This window comes from Canis lupus, chromosome 1, assembly GCF_003254725.2.
Source record: "Canis lupus dingo isolate Sandy chromosome 1, ASM325472v2, whole genome shotgun sequence".
In the NCBI taxonomy this organism is placed as follows: domain Eukaryota; kingdom Metazoa; phylum Chordata; class Mammalia; order Carnivora; family Canidae; genus Canis; species Canis lupus.
Genome location: NC_064243.1, coordinates 85524406 through 85545433, shown reverse-complemented (window position 1 = coordinate 85545433; position 21028 = coordinate 85524406). Strand labels below are relative to the sequence as shown.

The following is a 21028-nucleotide window of genomic DNA, read 5'->3' as shown; positions in this document are numbered from 1 at the left end:
GCGGGGTCCTCCTTTGTTCCTGCAGTAGCACCGAGCGTGGCCGGGACACGCCGGAGCTCGGGAAGTGGGAGGAGGGAAGCGAGGGGGGGCAGCGGAGGCGGCGGAGGGGGGACCGGAGGCCGCGGCGGCTATCGCTGCTCGCGGCACTCGCCCGTCGTCGCCTCACGCCTCCGCCGGCGGCGGGTTGGGCCGACTCCGAGGGCGAGCGGGACGCGCGGGGGCAGGCCTGGGCGCCGCGAGGGCCCGCTGGTGGTGCTCTCCGTCGCCTCGGCTACGGCCGCGGAAGTTGCGTGGCTCCCGGGAGCGGGCGAGCCTCAAGTCCAGGTGCACCCGGGTCCCGCGCTCCGGCCGACTGACGCGCTCTCCCCGCCGGGCTCTCGGGCAGTGAGGGGAAGAGGGAGGGGGGCGGGGCCTGTGCGTCAGCGAAACCCCCGACGGCGGCGACGGGGAGCGCGGTGACGTCGCGGGCCCGACGCCCCGCCCCCCGGGCCCCGGGCCCAGTCCAGCCCGGCCCCCGCCGCCCGTCGCGCGGAGCCGAGTCACTGGCGGGGCCGCCGGCCCCAGGGTGGAGCTGCGAGGAGCGAGTCCTGTGGAGAACGCGTTTCTATTTTTAACCCGATTGTCCGCCCTCAGCCTTCCTCCTTCCGATTTTCTCGCTCAAGCCCGCTTCTCGCCATCTGAGTTCTCACGCTTTGTCTCGAGCCCTTGGCCGACATTTCCTTTTCCTCCTCACTCCCCTAACCGCCGCCCTCCCCGCCCCCGCCCCCGCCCCCGCCCCGGAGTGAGTGGGAGAGGTTTGCCTGGAGAAAAGGAAAAGAGCTCCTCTCCTCTCGCCAGCTTTCGAGGCCTCCCCGGCCCCGTTGCCCTGAAGCCCCTTCGGGCGCTCGAGGGTCCCCCCCGCCCCGCGCGCCGGAGGCCCGGTCGCCGCCGGGCAGCCGCGGGGCAGGCGGCGCTCGTGGCCCGCCCAAGGTCACGGGTGGTGGTGCCGAGTCAGGAAGCGCTCGGCCGACTGGCTGCCAGGCGGCTGGCCCGGGCGGCCCCGGCGTGGTTGTTCGGAACAAACTGTTTTGGCCAGCCTGTAAAATCCCTGGAAATCGACTATTCCAGCAAAGCGTCGTGAACTAGGAAAGCACCCAATGTTCTGCTCAAGACATTTGGAGCTGCGGGACAAACAAGCTAGACCTGAGGCAGAGCCCAGGACCGGGGCACAGTTGCAGGAGGAAGTTCAACGGCCGGGAGGGATCAGGCCGTGGAGGAGTGAGGCGCAGGCCGGCCCGGGGCTCCTTCCGCAGCAGCAGCAGCAGCAGCAGCAGCAGCAAAACACCCTCCTCACAGCTGATCCCTCCCGGGGACTTCAGCTCAAAAGAACAGAGTTACTAAGACAGAAAGTGCTTCTGAACTTTGGTCGTCAGCAGTGGCCCTACTGAAAAGTACAAGTGATGTTTAAGGGCTTACAGGAGCCGCCGTTAGAACGGAGCGACACAGGTCCCTTCTGTGTTTCCCCAGACTTGCTGACCAGAGAAATCACCTGGAGTGATTATTTTGAAAGATTCCCAGGCGGCTCCCCTGCTCCGCTGCAGGTGCTTTTGGTCGGTCTGGGGTGGAGCTCAGGAACCTGTTTTATTTATTTTTATTTTTTTTAAGATTTTATTTATTCATGAGAGGCCCAGGGAGGCAGAGACACAAGCAGAGGGAGAAGCAGGCTCCATGCAGGGAGCCTGACGTGGGACTCGATCCCGGGACCCCCGATCACGCCCCGAGCCAAAGGCAGACACTCAGCCGCAGAACCACCGAGGTGCCCCAGGAACCTGTATTTTTAAGTAGTTCTCCAGGTAGTTCTTTTGTGTGTGTGTGTGTGAGATTTGGGGAGAATGCTGTCCTGGTGCCCGGTGCCAAAATTTCCAAATCTGTGCCACAGTAAGGAGAATACGGAGAACATAACTGAGCCTTCCCTTTATGATTTAGGGTTATTGCTGTGGCCAATTAACGTGTTAGAGATGGAGGTGGTTTCAGTCACAGGTCCCCTAATCATTGGACTTTATTTCCTCGAGTGAGTGAAGAAATTAGTAAAAACATAGCAGCTACCATTTAAAAACTGTTTTTCAGTGCTGAGTTTTCTCTGTTTAGGGTCTCATTTAATCTTCACAGGAAGTCACTGAGATAGGTACTGTTGTATCCATTTTTACAGATGATGACTAAAAGGAATGAGTGACCTGCTTGAGGAGCTGAGGGACAGGGAGGTGATTTTTACTGAGAACAAAAATAACTCCGAGATTTCTGTCTCGTACACCGCACCCCCCACCTCAAATTTTATTTTATTTTATTTTTTTTTAAGATTTTATTTATTTATTCATGATAGTCACAGAGAGAGAGAGAGGCAGAGACATAGGCAGAGGGAGAAGCAGGCTCCATGCACCGGGAGCCTGATGTGGGATTTGATCCCGGGTCTCCAGGATCGCGCCCTGGGCCAAAGGCAGGCGCCAAACCGCTGCGCCACCCAGGGATCCCTCAAATTTTAGTTATAAAAAAATGAAACAAGAAAATTCCTGAAGAAGCATATTTGGTGGGGAAAAACCCCTACCAACCAAAGAGTAATAAAGGCAAGCTGATTAATTTTTTAATAATGTATTGCATAATCTATGTTATGTAGCCCTTTCTGCTAATTCATCCTCTCCACCAACCATTTATAATTTTCTCTAAAGAGACTATTTCAACCAAGAATGTGGCTGGTATTGAACCTAATTTTAGCAAGATTCCCCTCCAGCAACTGCCATACTTGTTCTCAAAGTGTGATCCCCGGACCAGCAGCATCAGCAACATCTGGGCACCTGTGAGAAATACAAATTCTCAGGCTCGCACACCAGACCTATAGAATCACACTCTGTGGGGTTGTCTAGTGATCTGTGTTTTAAGTCCTCCATGGGATTCTGATGCACACTCAAGTTTGAGAACCACTTACTCCTACTATACTGCCAGTTGATTTATCTTTTTGATGTTCATACTGTGTGAAGGGAAAGGGCTGAAAAAAAAACCCACTTTTTCTCATCTTACTGGTGTAACAGATTAGGGAATATGCTTCTAAGGAGTTTTGTTGCTGCCATTCTAAATTTTCAGATGGACTTCTAAAGATAAACTATAAAACTCAAAATATTTAATAGAATGCTCTTAATATAAGTATGCAAAAGGGCTGTCATTCTGTGGTTATCAGAGAAAGCTTGAAACCAGCCTCTGGCAACAAGATATCAGGGAAAATGGGCATTCTGAAAATGTGGTGTAATCAGTTAACTGTTCAACAATACCTTTTTTTGTAGAATTTCATTACATAGGACATACCAAGGTGACTGATACCTGTCCATTCCTAAGGACTTGCTGAAATTATTTATTTATTTATTTCCATGAAAGTGTTTTTGCACACTTACTACATTCTAGGCACCCAGTCAGTGGGTGCCGAAATATAACAGGTAGGAAAAAAAAAAAGATCTTAGCCTTGTTCTCTTGGACCTTACCGTCATGTTGGGGAGAAGGACATTAACAATATTATCATATAAGTACATAATTATGAACAGGTAAATATTTTGAAAGACAGATATAGTATGTTGTGGGAGCATGTAACAATGACAATGGACACTGAAAATTCGCCCAAGCTGAATTTCATCACTACTCATCCCCATTGCCGGTGAAGCCAGGCTTATTTCCTTAAAGTAGTAAACCATAGTAAACTGGTATGCCCTATGAGAACGTTGAAACACTTTGTATTCTGCTTAAGAATCCAGGTAAAGTTATTGCAGTTTTGCTTACTTTTTTTTTTTTTTTTTTGTAATCTAGGCATGGGCTAAAAAAGAGAATTGATTGGAGAAGAGCAAATGTAATTTTCAGTTTCTTAAAAAGTAGAAAATGATATCTCTTAAAAATAGCGATCAAAGTTATTAGTCCTAAAATATAGAAGACTTGGAGTTATTTTACCTTGACATGTAACTTCCCATTATGGAGACAGGAATTGGTTCTTTGGCATTATTATAATACCCTGTCACGGGTAACTACATTTTCTCTCTGTGCTTGAGTAGAGCTTGGTGAAACACAAAGTCTTTGCTACGGTTTTAAAAACTGGTGCGTATTATTTGATGTTCACATAGTGGACTTCCTTCCTTTGTTTCCTAAGCCCTTTCCAAAATCTCAAAGATCAAGGTAGAGAGACTCAATTGTATTTTTATTATTTTCAAAATGATTAGTTGAAAGGATTGCAATATTTAGAGCAAATCAACTAATTAAAAATTTCAGAGTATAACAGATTATTTAATTATGATTTTTTTCTTCTTTAATCATTGATAATGAAGTCATAATTAAAATATCAGTGAATTCAATAATAGATGGGGTTTCAACCCAGCTCAACTAATGGTTGATAATTTTTTCCCTTAAGGAATAGATAAAGCAAGTAGCAATTTAATTATTGTGAAGGACTTTTGGTAATTTTAAAATCCTACTTATTTTCAATGAAAACAACTTGATCAAAGAATCTTCAAGTAAATAGCATGGATATCTTACCTGATTAGAGGAGACTTTCAGACGCAATTCAGATACTATCAGCATAGCCATAAACAATTTTTAAGACAATTTAAATAAACAAAAGCTTTTATCATTTATGTAAATCAAGAACTGAAGGTGAAAGAAATTGATGAATTAATAGATATATATAAAATATACATATATATTTTACTGTAATTGATGAATTAATAGATATATATAAAATATACATATATATTTTACTGTAGATATCACCTTTTAAGACACATGTAAGGTACTTTGGACTCAAAAACTTCAAGAAATCTTTGTGACTGAACAAACTAGGGATGAATGTTAAGTATGAATCTCAGTAGTTAGCTCCAGGATTGGCTCTGAGACAACGCTTTGAAGTATATTGTAACTTGGGCTCATGGGTGGTAGGTGGACCAGAAAGTCAGGAACCAGGTGAGTAATTCAGTGAGAGCCCAGCAACTAGGATGTATAAAGTTCTGGCATTGGGCAGTTGGAACTAAGGTCTTAGATATCACACAACAGAAGAAGATCTCAGAAAACAGTCAGATACCATCAGGGAGGTCAGGATTCAGTCAGAAGATCAACAAGAGAAGTGGGTAGGGTAGGCCCTTGTCCTGGAGGAATGCAAGTTCAAGGAAGAGAGCCAAGGCAAGTGTCTTATGTTTACGTAATGTTTTTCCATTTACAATGTGTGTTCAAATGCATTAATTTGATAAATTCTCACAACAGCCCATTGATCTCGATATTCTCGAGTCTCCTTTTGCAAAGAAATTCACTGAGGCTCAGGGCAAAGTCATATGTCCTGTCTAATGTCATGTACCTAATAACAGTCAAAGCTGGGATTTCAATCCTAGCCTCTGTCTTCTGGTTCAGTATTCTGTGGCCTCTCTAGGAGTATTTCCTTTTTAAATTTGTGTCATAATCATATTTCCCACTAAAATGTAAAGCACCCTTTTACATCTTGTACATCACTCATCTCAGAATTGTGACCATAATAGAAACTTTGATTAGATAGTGTCTTCCTACCTAATAGGCAACTCCTTCCAAATCTGTTTGGTTCTGTCTTCTCTAACTGATTTCTAAATGTGACATGCCTTAAGTCTACTTGAGCACTCTTTGTCCCTCTATTGGACATACTCAGAGTGGTTTCACTCACTTCCATAGATTTAAATGTTATCTGTACTCACTCCTTGGCTTACAAATGCTTGATTTATGAATTTTTTATTTACAAAGATATTAATATCTATTTTAAAATTTTATATATAAACACTTCTCAATCTAACTCAGGATGTTTCTTTTTCCAAAATAAAGGTATGCTATGTCATCAGAAGAGAAATTCATAGCTAGTCACTACTATTGTTGAGTTGTGAATAAATGGGAGGATCTAGGGATAGAGAGGGGTTTATATTTATTCCTGTGGACTCCAAAGTGGCCAAGATAAAGTTAGAACCTTGGAATCCCAGAACAGGTGCTTTTGTTAATGGTATATGTCTGATCTAAGGTCTTCTGTACTGTAATTTACAACATCGTGACCAGCTTTAAGTGTGAAACATACAAATATAGAGAGAAAAATCTTACTTTTTATTGAGAAATTAAAAGTGATGGAACAAGTGGAAGCAAGAAAGAGAAATAAAAAAAAAACCTGTTAGGTTTGTCCATTAACTGATTGAAAAATATAAAACTGTAATTCTTAACAACACACTATCACTGAAATGTATCTAAGCCTACACCCAGGTTTGAGGACTTCTTGAAGCTTCTGATGCTAGATGGAACACTGCTTTGAGCTTCCTAATTATATAGCAGAAGGTAATGTCTTTGCTCATTAGCAAAGACAAAATGTCTTTGCTCAACCTCAAGAAGGCTATTGAAGAGGGAGCTTGGGGGACAAAATAGGAATAGAATTCAGTGGATATCACAGAAGGTTTCAGAGATTTGAGAAGAATGTAATTTTAGAGTAAGATCTGGACTGAAACTGTGGACTACAAATTGGTTAGCAATGGAACAAAGGAACTTCAGAAGAAATTTGGCACCCATCATTATTGTCTTTGAAGGGGACTGAGCTCTTGGGGAAACAACGTCTCTAAAATCCAATGCTCTCTTGTACGTGTCATTGGCTATAGAAACATGGTCTAAATCAATCTCCCTCAGCTTTCCAAAGATCAAAGAATAGATTGCTTTGTAAGCTGCTGCCTGCAGAGAACTGAAGATCACCTGGTGCAATGGTTCTGGTGGGAAGAGGTGCACTTGTGGCTTCTCTTCTAGTCCAGTTCCTTCCTTTCAAAAAGACTTCCCTGGGGGCACCTGGGTGGCACAGTTGGCTAAGAATCCTATTCTTGGTTTTGGCTCAGGTCATGATCTGAGGGCCCTGGGATAAAGCCCCTCATTAGGCACCCTGCTAAGCATGGAATCTGCTTGAGATTCTCTCTCTTCCTCTCTTTTTGCCCCTACCCCTGCAATAAATAATAAATATTAAAAGAAAAAAGACTTCTCTTCCCTCATCCCTTTCTAGCTAGAGGTTAAGTAGCATGCCCTTTTTTGAGTCGCCTTCAGAAAGGGGAAGATGAAATGAATTCCTGCAGTAGGGGTTAGATTCAACCAGATGACTTCTACAGCCCCTGGCAATTATAAGACCCCATGATTTTTCTGAGTGCATATTTGAATGAATAGATTTCTGTTCATTAAATGTTTTAAAGTGTTCTATTCTTTTGTAACCACTTGACCTTATGGCTAAAGTAGAATTTTGAAAGAGAGTAAAAAGCTAGAAATTCAAAGTAAATTAATTAAAAAAAAAAAAAAAGAAAACCAATACAGCAATGTAACTGCATAAGGATTAAAGGAACTATAAAAGTTGTAAGCAAATAATATTTTGTGTATTTATTTTGTGCTTACTTTGTGTTTTTCTATACCTTATATTTAATCCTTGGGATAATCCTTTGAAGTACTGATGATTATGTTCTCGGACAGAGGCAGAGCTGAGGGAGAAGGAAGGAAGTAATAGATGTAAAAATCACATGTTTTATTGAAGAGTGAAGTCAAGCCTGGCTCAGGTTGATTCCAAAATTCGAGTTCTTTCCAGTGTCGGAAATACCTTTCTTAAACTAGGCCTAGATACTTGGAATGAAACCTGAAGGGTCCTTTTGAGCTCTCCACCCCCAGCATGTCCTAGACAACATACTCAGCCTTCAGGTTCTGTGCTAATACTGCTAATAGAAAAGTCTCTACATATGTGCTTACAAGATAACCCACTCCAATCTCCCCAGAATTGTGATACAAGACTTAATCCAGATTATTACCATTATCTAGCTTGCAAAGACCTCAGAAAAAAATGTAGCTTTAGTGTTCTATTTAAACATATTCCCTGACTGGGCAGCCTGGGTGGCTTAGCGGTTTAGCGCTGCCTTCAGCCCAGAGCGCGATCCTGGAGACCCTGGATTGAGTCCCATGTTGGGCTCCCTGCATGGAGCCTGCTTCTCCCTCTCTCTCTCTCTCTCTCTCTCTTATTCTCATGAATAAATAAATAAAATCTCTCTAAAAAAAAAAAACATATTCCCTGACTATTAAGATGACATGCTTAAAGGTCAATTGGCTAAAAACAGCTAACAACTTTTATTTTTAAAGAGCTTATTGACAAATCATGTTCAACAATGTGGCTATTTCTTTCATTTGTACTCAGGTGCAACCCTGTGGACTCTTAACTACAGTCAACCCTCATTATCAGCTAGTGAGTTATATGCCGAACACCTCATCTACAGTAACCTGGATATTTTGCCACTTAGAGCAAATTTGTTTTCCTGTTTTGGAAGGATGTTGGGGAAGAAGGAGAAGGAGGAGGAACAAAACAATAACAAAAGAATTTCAGAGTGGAGTTCTTTCCTGCAGCTGTTTTATTATGCTATTTTAAAAATTTGCTAGTATTAATAATATATGGATATATTCTTTGTATAAAGTTTAAGCAACATATGATTTTAACCTAAAAGTGAGTCTCCTATCCAAGCCACCCCCAAACCATTCTCCTCTTTCCACAGATAATCCTTAGGTACTTATTTGTCTACCCCTAAAAAACTTGTTTTTATGCATTCACGTACTTACACATATCTAGAGACATATTTGTGATTTGTTTACATACTATATAGCTCTGCAATAGTATGCCTAGGGGATCTTTTCATGTCAATGCATAAAAGTCTACCTTATTCATTTTAACAAATTGCTGAGTGCGAGTGTAACACCAGTATGTTAATCATTGTCCTACTGATGGATATTCAGGTTGTTTGCATTTCACAACTATGATAAACAATGCCGATAAGAGCAGTAACTTATTCTGAAAATACAGTGTATTAATACCAATTACTTGCATTTTGAAAACATTTTTTGTGTAAACTTTGACTATGCTCAAATGTCAGTCCTTATGGGTAGAATTAATTTTTAAGAAAGCAGATAAATCTTATTAAGTGATGATCATGTGTCCTTTATCTTTTTCTCTCTCCCTTCCTCCCTCTATTCCTTCCTTCCTTCATCCCTCCCTCCCTCCTCCTCCTCCCTCCCTCCCTCCCTCCCTCTCTTCCTTCCTTCCTTCCTTCCTTCCTTCCTTCCTTCCTTCCTTCCTTCCTTCCTTCCTTCCTTCCTCTTTCTTTCTAACTTTGGGGAAGATAATATGTGCAAGATTCCCTCGGAGAGCAGCTGTGATGTGAAGTTCTGCACCATTTTCCCTCATCCATAGCTAAGGATCAAAATGATAACAGGTAACATTTGTTAGGCACTGACTAAGTACCAGGTTTTGTTGTACTCACTGTACACAATTAATATTAACTTAATTTGTTCTCATAGAAGAATTAAGAAGTAGGCACAATTATTATGTCCATTTTGCTAACTGGAAATTGTCCAAGGTTGGTACCAGACAAATGCGAGGATGTCCACATGGTACACCCTAAAGGCCTGGACAGGGAGGCCTTAACCCTGGTGGTAAATGGCAGAAGGGCAGTCCCATCTCTGCCCAGTGTCAACAGCTCCCAATCAAGATCTGTTCCATACTTCCTGGGGACCCAAGGTCAGGATGATCCATTCCTCGGTTTGCCCGAGACTTTCCCAGTTTTAGTTCTGTGTCCCAGTCAACTTCACAGTTCTGGGCAAACCTAGATGGTGTAGTCACCCTAGCCTGAGTAGTGTTTGTTTTGAGGAAAAGTTGTGGAGAATAGCCTCCTAGTCATCAAGGAGTTTGACAGGACCCTTACTGTGAATGACTGGCAGCAAATATCTACATAAACCGTTTTGTATAGTGAAAGTGTATTTTCAGTGCTACCGCTAGCTAATTTAACTTTAGGAATAAAATTAGATTTAAAAAAAAATTTATTGTGTGTAAATGGTAAAGTCAAGGTTGCTAACTTTCTCTCTCCATAGGGGTACCCTCTGTGACATACAAAAGGATGAAAAAAAAGAAAAGCCCTACCATCTGGGTTGTATTCTAATATATCAGAACACAGAGGATGCTGAAGAGGGACCAAACCACACAAACTCCCAACAGCAAAAGTTATTATTCTTTTTTGACTTTTAATAACAGGCGAATTAAATGCAATATCCTGTCTCTACCCATAATAGGGCCTGCAGAATATCTAATTCTTCCTTGTTTTGATTGCAGTCAACAGTCTTAGCTACTGCATTATGTATATTGCAGAGATTTAGGGCCTGTGTGTGTGTGTGTATGTGTGTGTGTGTGTGTGTGTGTGTGTGAGAGGGAGAGATCTGGAATTAACCTCATTATAACAAAGATGAAATGTCCCTTTAAGAAAAAATTTTCAAAGCAAAGATTGCATTTTTTTTTTCTTGAACAGTCTGACAATCTTGATATATTTAGAGTTGCAAACAGAATGACTTTTTTTTGTTGTTGTTAACTCAGTCACAAATTGCAAAGGGGATCAGCAAACCAGGAGTCAGTCATGTTTCTTGGCAGATGGTGGGTGCCAAGAGAGGGAACGATGGGACTATGGCCATCCTTACAAAAAGAAACACAAGACATAGGCCTGTTTGGTAAGATTTATAAAGCCTGACATAAAAACTACCTCATTTGAAAATTGCCTTCCCTAAGGAATTATGCTAAAAATGGCCAGCTCCCAGAAATACAAATAAAAGAGTCGACCAACTTTCACCTCTCAATACCAGTTTAGCTCTGGAATTGTGCTTAACACAACACCAAGTGACCGAGTGAGGGACATCTTTGACCAAAACTGTATTTGATAAAAGTGCCATGAAGCTCAGGGGTACAGTGGGAGGCCATCAGTTTTGCAACAGTTTGTTTCTTTTCTGATTTAAAACAAAAAGTGATTTTTATGCACCAAGGCATCTAATCCTTTAACAGCATTTATCCTTTGCCAGTCACCACTTTCCTTGGTACATGCCAAACTATGTAATCTGAGTAATGAGAACATTTAGAGTCAAACTTTGGGGGATGTGGTGAGAGACGTGGCCCTGAAAACACTGGGGACACTTTGTCCCCAAGGTTGGGTCAGTAGGGAGGTAAACGATGCTCTGAATAAAGACAGAATGTTCTGAGCTCTTATCAAACAAAAACATTACAAAATTTGCCACCTCAGACTTTTTGATGGAAGAACTAAAGATACGGGTCCTTTTTACTAAAACAATGGACTTTCTGATTCTCTCCAGAATATATTTATTGGACATATATCTCATCCCCAACTGGCAGCGGGCCTCCTGCAGAACAAAGTGAAGGGTGAGCTGGCCTCGTCCCCAGAGGAGCGGGTGTCTCCTGATCTCATCTTCTCCTGCTCTCACTCTCATTACTGTTCCTGCCACTCTGGCTTCCTTGCTCTTCCTCGAACATGCTAGAACACTCGCTTACCTCAGCGCCTTTCTACCTACTGTTTCTTCCATCTGAACAGCTCTTGTCCAAGACATCTCATTTTATTTACTCCCTGGTTAAAAGTCACCCTTAGGAGGGAAGTCTCCTGTGGGCCAGCACATAAGAGAGCATGGTATGTGCGTGCATGCACATACACCTCTATACCCTTATACTGTTCACTTATCCTATCTTACTTTTCTTCATATCCATTTTCTTATCCTATCAAAATTATACATATTTGTACTTGTTTATGTCTTCATGAAGTGTCTTCCCTTGTTATCATGGAAGTTCCATGAAAGCAGAAAATTAGTCTCTTTTGTTGATTGCTATACCCCTGGCACTTCCAACAGCATCTGGCATCTCCATAGATACACAGTGAGTAATTGTGGACTGATGATTGAGTGAAGCAGTCAAATTGGCTGCTCTATTATTCACACCCAGGAGCTTGGTCTAACTCAGTGCTTTTATGCTTTGATATCCTGAAGATCATGAATCAAATTCCAAGTTACTTAAGAAACCTTCAAGGTCAATAGTTTTATTCTGTGTCCAGGAGAGGATGGAGAGCATGAGAGAGGGCACACGATGAGGCCTCTGTTTCTCCCCAACATCTTCTCCTGTATCCTTCAATTACATCTCTGCCTTTAGCAGCTTTAGACAGTGGGCTTCCTCAAAAGATTTTTTAAAAAAGATTTTATTTATTCATGAGAGACACAGAGGGAGAGGCAGAGACACAGGCAGGGGGAGAAGTGGGCTCCCTGCGTGGAGCCTGATGTAGGACTCGATCCCAGGACTCTGGGATCATGACCTGGACCATAGGCAGATGCTCAGCCATTGAACCACCTAGCTGCCCCCACAAAGATTTCTTGTAAAGGTAGGATTTCCTAAGTTAAAAAATAGCAAACACACACACCAGAAAACAACAACCAAAAAAGAGAGCCACCATTTGAAGGAATCGGGGTGAGGGATGTTCATTCTTTGCCTCTTCACTTCTATCTCTATCCCTTAGGAACCTGCAAGAAGGGTGTATGATCTTGGTGAGTGAGTTGGCTGGATTCTAGAGGTGACTCAACTTACCCCAGGACAGAGCCTGGCCAAGGCCATAAACGAAAGTTAGAGTTTCATGTTTTAACTGTTTTAGAAAATAACCTTTAAAGGTAGTACAATGTTAGGAAATTTTTTTTTTCTCTTAATCACCTTATATTTCAGTGTGAGAGAAGTTAAATCAAATGCAAGTCTTTGTAAATATATGCAAGGTCTTTCCTGAAGAGTCCTTATTTTGAGAGATAAAATTTGCATCATTCACAGGGAGGCTATTAGAAAAACAGCAGCACCTAAGACTTAAACAATAAAAAATTGTTTGGATTCTTACCAGTTGTCCACTGTTGACTGTTGAAGCGGACAGCTGTGAGCTCTGTGCTCAGAGTTTTCACATGGCTTACATGTCCTTGGGGGGATCCTACAGTTGTCATTTAAACAAACATATCTTTGTCGTGTTGAGAGAGGCATCTAATTTCATTCTGTTGGAGTGATGTGATCTAGGGTTGGTGCTAGGCAATTGGGAATATTCAGTACAATTCAGAACGCCTTAGGAATGAAGATTCTCACCGTCTTTGGCAAGTTCTTGTCAATAACTGGCTGAAGGGGATTGAATGAAGGCCACCTATCAAACCGCCTAGAAGAGAACCCTGTTCATTTGTTTTTAATTACTTTGCTAAACACTGGCTCCTGAACTCCCAACTCTGTCCCAGCAGATCTATTTTCTCCAGGAGCTGCTTTACTGCCTTCCGAATGTCTCTTTGGAGTTTTTTTTTTTTTTTTTAAAGATTTTATTTACTTAGAGAGAAAGAGAGAGAGAGAGAGAGAGATCCTGCACCTGTGCATGAGCAGGGGGTAGGGGCAAAGGGAGAAGGAGAAGCAGACTCCCTACTGAGCAGGGAGCCCCACATGGGGCTCAATCCCAGGATCATGGTATCATGGCCTAAGCCGCAGGCAGATGCTTCACTGACTGAGCCAGCCAGGTGCCTCTTTAACATATATGTATTTTTAAATTTTTATTTTTATTTATTTATTTGAAAGAGAGAGAGAGAGAGAGAGCATGGAAAGAGGGGAAGAGGGAGAGAGAAAATCTCAAGCAGATTCCCCGCTGAGTGCAGAGCCCAATGCCTGGATTGATCTCACAACCCCAAGATCATGACCTGAACTGAAATCAAGATGCCTAATCAACTGAGCCACCCAGGCACTCTTCTTTTTCCTGTATTTTGTGCACACCTTCAACATACCAGTTTTTCTACAGCAGAAATAGATTTTAAGCTGACTCTAGGTCTGGTTTAGAGCTTATTCTATTGACAAATAGTACTAACACCTCTGGCATAGCATTGGGGTAGGGATTTTCTTTTTTTTTGCTAGTTTTTGCTATTTATTGCTATTTTAATCTCTCTTATTATGTACCCCTCTCAATAATGAAAACCTTCAAAGACTACCTCTTGCCTGCAGAATAAAGCCCACATATAGCAGTCTGTTGTGAGAGGCCCTCTCCATTGTGGCCTTCTCCCTGTCTTCCATGAAGAACCTATTTTCAAGCAGCCTAGCCTTCTTACCATTGAACAAAGCCTTACTTTGCTTTCTGTAACCTCGGTGAAGGCAGTTGCCTTTTCTAGGAATACCCTTCCAATTATCTTAGGTGATTGAAACCTGATTCAGTTTTAAAGACTCAACTGAGTATTGTTTCTCATTAGTTTGCATGAGGCTTGTGTCACTGGTGATAGCCAATGTGGTACTGTGCATATAAGGGCAGCTGTATGATCTCCAAATAGGAGCTTGGTGAGTGAAAGGACCAGTTCTAATTGATATTTTTTTAATTCTTTAAAGTGCTTTGAATATCATCTATGTTGAAAGTATCTCTGCTGAAGGCAAGGAGAAGTGAATAAACTCAGAATTAAGAACTTGTGTTATATACCTTTTTTGAGGCTCTATGATTATGTTTATCTATCTAGTGGAAGCCTAGGGAAATTCAGGTGATTTTGAGTGTGTGTGTGTGTGTGTGTGTGTGTGTGTGTGTGTGTTTTCCTTTTCTTTGTCTGGAGAAATATGGTCACAGAGATGTGAATTTTTCCCCCCTGGAAGAATTCACAAACCTCTCCTGGAGAATGTAATCATTTGGAGAATGTATTTCATTTTCTATTTACTTTGCAATCTAGAATGTTCTTTCATGACTGTTATTTCTTTTCAGTCTCATGACAGTGGTAAGACACGTGTTTTTCTTTCTGCTTATAGATGAGAAACTTATGACTCAGACAAGTTTAGTAACTCAATCAAATTATGAGGACAACAAAAGTAGAGCCAGGCATCAAACCCAGGTCTTCTGATGCCAAAGCCAGTGTTCTTTCTTCTATACCACCACTGCCATCTGGAACCTGGCAAGAGTTTATACTTTATTTCTATTGTTTCTCTTCAGAAAAGAGCAGCTTTGAAAATATATTTTAAAAATAAAGTCCTTTAAGTAATTTTTTTTCTTTTTTGATATGTCATAACTTGGTAGCTCGTATATGTAATTTGGCAAAGAAAGGAGTGTCATAGAAGGCTCTATGTCTGAAATTCTCCTAAGATGCTCTTGCCCTGAATTATGTTATCAAGGCACAGGAAATGCATTTGCTGTTGGATCTCCTGCCACTGATACAGTGACAGGAAACATAGTGACTATAAAAGCCACCTGTCTTTAAAATACCTTTCAAAATCATAAGGGTTGCTTCAAGTTCAAGACATCAAGATGAGCACACTTATTTCTTTCTCCTTCACTCATTTAGAATAATATTAGAAAAACAAAAAATATGCAGCACCCACAATGGAAAGAATTGTAGGTAGTTGTGAGCAGATGAGAAGAGGGAAAACAGATGCTTTAAGAGGCTTATAAGTGGAGCAAAGAGGAGGAAACAGCACTCTAGAATATCAGAGAAAGGAAGTGCAAGGATAGACGTCACCAAGTTGCCTTGAGAAGCTTTGGACTCAGAACTGGAGCTTTAGTCCAAGATGTCCAACAGCCAGGGAGTAGGTGTTCCAGAAAGACAAAGCAGTCATCGTAGAGGGAAAGATGTTGTTAAAGAAATAGTGTCTCCAGGGGCACCTGGGTGGCTCAGTGGTTGAGCATCTGCCTTCGGCTCAGGTCATGATCCCAGGGTCCTGGGATCGAGTCCCACATCAGGCTTCCTGCACAGAGCCTGCTTCTCCCTCTGTCTATGTCTCTGCCTCTCTCTCTCTGTCTCTAATGAATAAGTAAATAAAAATCTTTGAAAAAAAAGAAAAAAAAAAGATTCGAAAAGCAATGTGTCCTGATTCTACGGGAAGAGGCCAAAAAAAATTCTGAGTTGGGTACTTCCCTAGACTCTGCTCTGTATTCTTCCCTCTGCTGACCGTAATCTCTATTCTTTCTCTGCAATAACTCTTAACCATGAGTGCAATAGCTTTCACTTGAGTTCTGTGAGTTCTTCTAGTGAATTATCAAACCGGAGCCTGGTTTGTTAGAACCCCTAGAACTTTCAGTTGATGTCAAAAGTGAGGGTGGTCTTATGTCGGCTGTGTTCCCTCTAATCTTGCAGTTATTATGCTTCTTCTCAGGGATACACAGAACTTGTTTAGGGGAATAATGAAACAGCATCCAGGGATGACAATTATGTAGTAGACCAAGGGAGGAAATTGGTTTAATTTACAACAGATATAGGCAGGCCTGTAGAAAAAATATTTTCAAGGGAAAGATGAAATTTGTTTCAGATAATAGCTGCTGTTAATAAGAAGTTGCAAGGTATTGCACGGTGGGAAAGCCTGTAACTCTTATATTCACAAAATAAAAAAGAATAACCTGAAATTCTAGGTAGATTGAAACACTTTCCCAGGATGTCATGTTTCAAATACTAAACAATTTAACACCTGGCTATTTTTCAGTGGTTAGTAAAGTGTAAGACAGGAGGCTGTATTTAACCTTGGTGCTTGTGCATTTTCCTCTGAGTGGCACAAGGGTTGTGACATGAGAAATGTAGGCAAGAAATGTAATTATGAGCATTTTCTGACTTTGTGATGAATATTGTGATGAATAGTCATGATAATGTAAAATTTGTTTACTGGTTTCAGCTTTTAAAATAAACCTGTGCACAAAGCATGGAAGAGTTAATCATGATTAAAAACAAACACTAATACTCTCGCTTTGATGATGTTCAGATAGAGCTCTAGGTGACAGGTGTTGGGAGATGAAAGTTAGGCAGGAGAGGAGGATGCAGTGCTAAGGATACAAACACCCTCATTTTACAAAATGAGAAGTCAAGAGAATCTGTTGAAAATGGATGAAAAATGACACAGTGATGACAGAAGTGACACAGCAGAGCATTGGGTTAGAGAATGCTCTACCTGGAAAAATGCAAAACTCAACCCAATCACATCATCAACAAAAACATCAATTCTAGGTAAACTGTAGATGCTTTAACTATGAAAGGCAAAACAATGAGGCTTTGGAAGATAATAGGGGAGAATAAATTCATGATCCCAATAGGAAGGAATCATTTTTAAACATATTGAACGTGAAGGTGCCCCAATCTTAAAGGTAAGGATTGATGAATTTGACTATAGCTAAATTAAGAATATTAAAAATATCTGAAATGGCAAAAAGGCAGGTCACAGATATGGAGCTATTTGGAGAACTCATAATTAACAAAGTGTCTATATCCAGAATATGTGAAGAACTCCGATGACTCAATAAGAAAACACAGTTTGATAGAAAAATGGGCACATTTTTAAACAGCCTCTTTAAAACAGTATATGTGTAATTGGTCAATAAACATAACAAAAGGTGTTCAATCTCATTGGTCCTCAGAGAAATGCAAATTAAAACTGCAAGGAGATGCTGCTACACATCCATAAGAATGGCTGAAATTAAAAAGTTTGACAAAATAGCAAGGATTTCCAGGTATATTGAGCACCTGGAACTCTCATCCAACTGCTGGTGGGCATGGAAACTAGTCCAACCAATTTGGAAAGCAGTTTGACCTTATTTACTAGAATTAAAGATACTGTACCTCATGACCTAGCAGTTTCTCTCTCAGGCATATATCCAACAGAAATATGTGCTAATGTGTAACAGGAGACACATATAAGAAAACTTAGAAGCTATTTAATTATTATAATTCTATTTATAAGTGTAAACATTGCAACAACCTAAATGGATTAATAAATTGAAGTATGGTTATATAGTGGAATACTACATAGTTATGGATATGAGTTACAACCAAACGCTGTAACATGAATGAATCCTATAAAAGTAATATTGAGCTAGAAAAAAACTGATATAGAAGAATATATACTGCATGATCCCATATACATAAAGTTAAAAAACAGGCAAAACTACCATGTGGAGTGATGCATTCTCAGATGGCAAAAAGTATTAAAAAAAGCAAGGAAATGAAGACCACAAAAGTCCGGAGTTACATTTAAGGAAAGTGAGTGAATTATGACTCAGAAAGGCATGTAGGGAGCTTCTGGGGGCTGGAACGGCTCTACTTAATCTGAGTAGCCAGTCCAGTTTGCTTCAGATGCATCTATGCTTTATGCCCTTTTTGATGGGTGACGTATTTTATGCACCAACTCCAGCTAAATTCTCTTCTGCAGTCACAGGAAGTTAATAGGAAAATCTCCAAATGACAAACATATTATTTGGAAATAAGAACCAAAATAAACAGTAAAAGTATTGTTTTCTGTTCCACATTTTTCCTTTTTAAATAACGTATACTTACTAATTTCATCATCAAGAAAATCTATCACATTGTATTTACATTTTTGTATTTGAAAACATCTATATTACCAGGTACCCAGATTATAAGCAAATAAATTTGCTGGCTGAGTTGACTTAGTTTGAAGAATTTTAATTTTGGAATGAATTATTTTGCCTTGCCCTATATATTTATGGAAATTATCTTATGCATTCAATAAAACGTTGCCAAAATCCTTTCTTTTTTCTGTGTGACTTTTCACACAACCTTTGAGAACTTTGAAAAGGCTAGAAATAATGAGCGAAGGTCTTTTTGTTTCAGGAACAACATCTTTTCATACAGTTATTGAGGACTGTGGCCATGAGGAGAGTTCATAGTCACAAGTTGGGCTTTTATCTTTCCTGACTTCATTGCATTTTAAAGGTATTTGTTATTAATATAAGTAGCAACAATCACAAACAACCACCATCACCAGTCAAAAAACCAAACAAACAAAAGAAAATATCTACCACTGTACAAAAACCCAGGGTTATGAAGCTCCTTCCTTCCTTCCTTCCTTCCTTCCTTCCTTCCTTCCTTCCTTCCTTCCTTCCTTCCTTCCTTCCTTCCTTCTTTCCTTCCTTCCTTCCTTCCCTCCCTTCTTTCTTTCTAAAAAATATTTTATTTATTGATTTGAGAAAGAGAGAGAGTGAGCAGGAGTGTGGGGGAGCGAGGAGGGGCAGAGGGAGAAGAAGGAGCAGATTTCCCGCTCAGCAGAGAGCCTGACATGCGGCTCAACATCATGACCCTGGGATCATGACCTGAACCGAAGGCAAATGCTTAACCAACTGAACCACCCAGGTGCCCCTGAAGCTTCTAAGAGCTAACCTAAGGAAACAATGCCCTCATCACCCACCACTTCAGGGATGTTGCAGTATATTTAAGGTGAAGCATAGCTTTAATATCAGACATTCTCATTAGTATTTTACCCCAGGACTTTTCACCAGAGAGACAAGACACTTATAAATCATTTTAATTGCCAATTTAAACACATTCTGAGTTCACTGATAAACCATACAAGGAAAAAGTTGCTTCTCAAATACTGAAGCTGCCTACTTCTTGATTCCTTGTTTGCATTTACTCCTTTTGGATTAGTTTCTATTGAAAAGAATCACAGTTATTGTGGTGAGCATTTCATAATGTATATAATTGTTGAATCACTTACGTTGTACACCTGAAACTAATATTATATGTCAGCTATGCTTCAATTAAAGAGAAAAAAGAAAAAAGAAAGATAGTTAGCAGGAAAAAGGTATGTAAAATTTTCTTTCCAAAAAGGCTCTCTTAAAAAAAAAAGGTTTTAAAAATTAGTGTAGACAAACATTCTTCCAATATTAAAAGAAAGGAGATTTGAAAGTTGAGGTTCTCCTCTATTAAATTAACTTCTAAAAATATGATGAATTAAACTCCCACACCCTTGGACAGGGTTACCATAACATCTATGATGAAATCAGAAATTTTTATAAAGGGAAAAATAGTCCTTGTTCCAACTCGGTAGCTCTCTTTGACTTTCTAGCTTATGTAGAGAAATAAATATGACTGCTTGCTCTGAGGAATCTGTTGTCTCAAGGCAGTTAAGAAGCACCATCAATCAATTATTCTTGTATGTTTTAAAAAATATTGTGTGCTTTAAACTCGCTTTTTAAGGAAGCATATTGAGACATCTGGATTCCTTTGCCTTTAGATTTTTGGAACTATCAGATTTTTGGAACTATTTTGGTCTCTTTTCAATTGTAAACTATTCATCGGATCATAATGTCTCAGTACTTTTCAGTGTTTACAATAAAAATAATTGACACCCATTGCACTGATTTATGACATGGATGGGAGCCCCCCAGCTGCCCCCTCTCATTTCTGGCAGGTCACCTTGTCTCTGCTTCTGAGCTGTGTTGCAGCTAGGCAAGCTCACTACTGTATTTTTTTCAAACTTTCAATGCACATTTCCAAAGAATAGTCATCTTGGTCCATCTATGCTCTAAGCATTGATTAGATCTTTCTTGAAAAAGCTTCCATTTCAGGTATGGGAGTTAGAAGATAAGTAGTTATAAGCATAAAGGTCAACAAATCTGTTTTTAAAACAGGGCTGACAACCAGCTGCAGGCACTGGGTTCAACCTACACGTGTGTACTCTAAAATCAGTTCTGACTCATCTGCTCTGTCTGCTTGGCACCCCTGTTTACAGGACGCCTTGAGCCTTCTCCTGTAGCAATGCTTTTGGTAAATAGCTTACCCTTGCTGACAGGGTGGATGAAAAAGAGGACAGCCTGATCTCGGTTGATAAAATGTGTACCATGGTGAAGGCATGTTTTGTAAAGTCTTGAGCAATTATTTAAAATGTCTGTGTGTGTGTGTGTGTGTGTGTGAGTGTGTGTGTGTGCGCGTGAGCTCACTTTATGTGCTAGGTAATGATTCATGTTCTGAGGGTGTGTTTTTCTCTCTTAAAGAGCTGGCAGCCAGCCCGCCCTCTCAGAAATGGGAAATTTCTTGAGCTAATTTGGACATGCAGGCTACGTTTTTACACCACAAAGCTGTAACGCTTTGTCCAGACAGTGCTGCCAATTATCTGTGAATATCCTTATTCAGTAAAGACTTAAAAAACCCCAAACACAAAAAAGCCAGATCTTTTTGCCTGTTTGGCATATAAACATTCAGGGTGATTGTATATTGATATCACTTCTGAAGCAGAATGGAGTTATCTAAAGGGGTGACCTGATTATCTTGGTGAAGAGCATATAGCTACCATCCATCTTCTGAAAATAGACCCTTGGGTTCAAGAGCAGGCCAGAAGGTGAGAACTTTTGGATTAAACCCCGGGATAATAAGGGTTGGGCCCAAGAATTTAGGCATTTACTTACCT

General features: G+C 40.7%; 1 long non-coding RNA gene across 6 annotated transcripts in view; it reads left to right on the top strand.

Moving 5' to 3' along the window:
• The first annotated feature begins 496 nt into the window (after window positions 1-496).
• The window catches only part of LOC112644720 (uncharacterized), a 78146-nt gene continuing 57614 nt past the window's right edge, over window positions 497-21028 (top strand). For 2 of the 6 annotated variants that reach the window (XR_007401072.1, XR_007401071.1), the window contains exons 1-4: window positions 497-1832; window positions 8207-8254; window positions 9180-9272; window positions 18454-18555. This is a non-coding gene — a long non-coding RNA (uncharacterized LOC112644720). Of the gene's footprint in view, window positions 1833-8206; window positions 8255-9179; window positions 9273-9927; window positions 16562-18453; window positions 18556-21028 lie in introns of those variants that run through there. The other 4 variants (XR_003126679.3, XR_007401073.1, XR_003126681.3 and 1 more) reach the window with 4 other exon arrangements.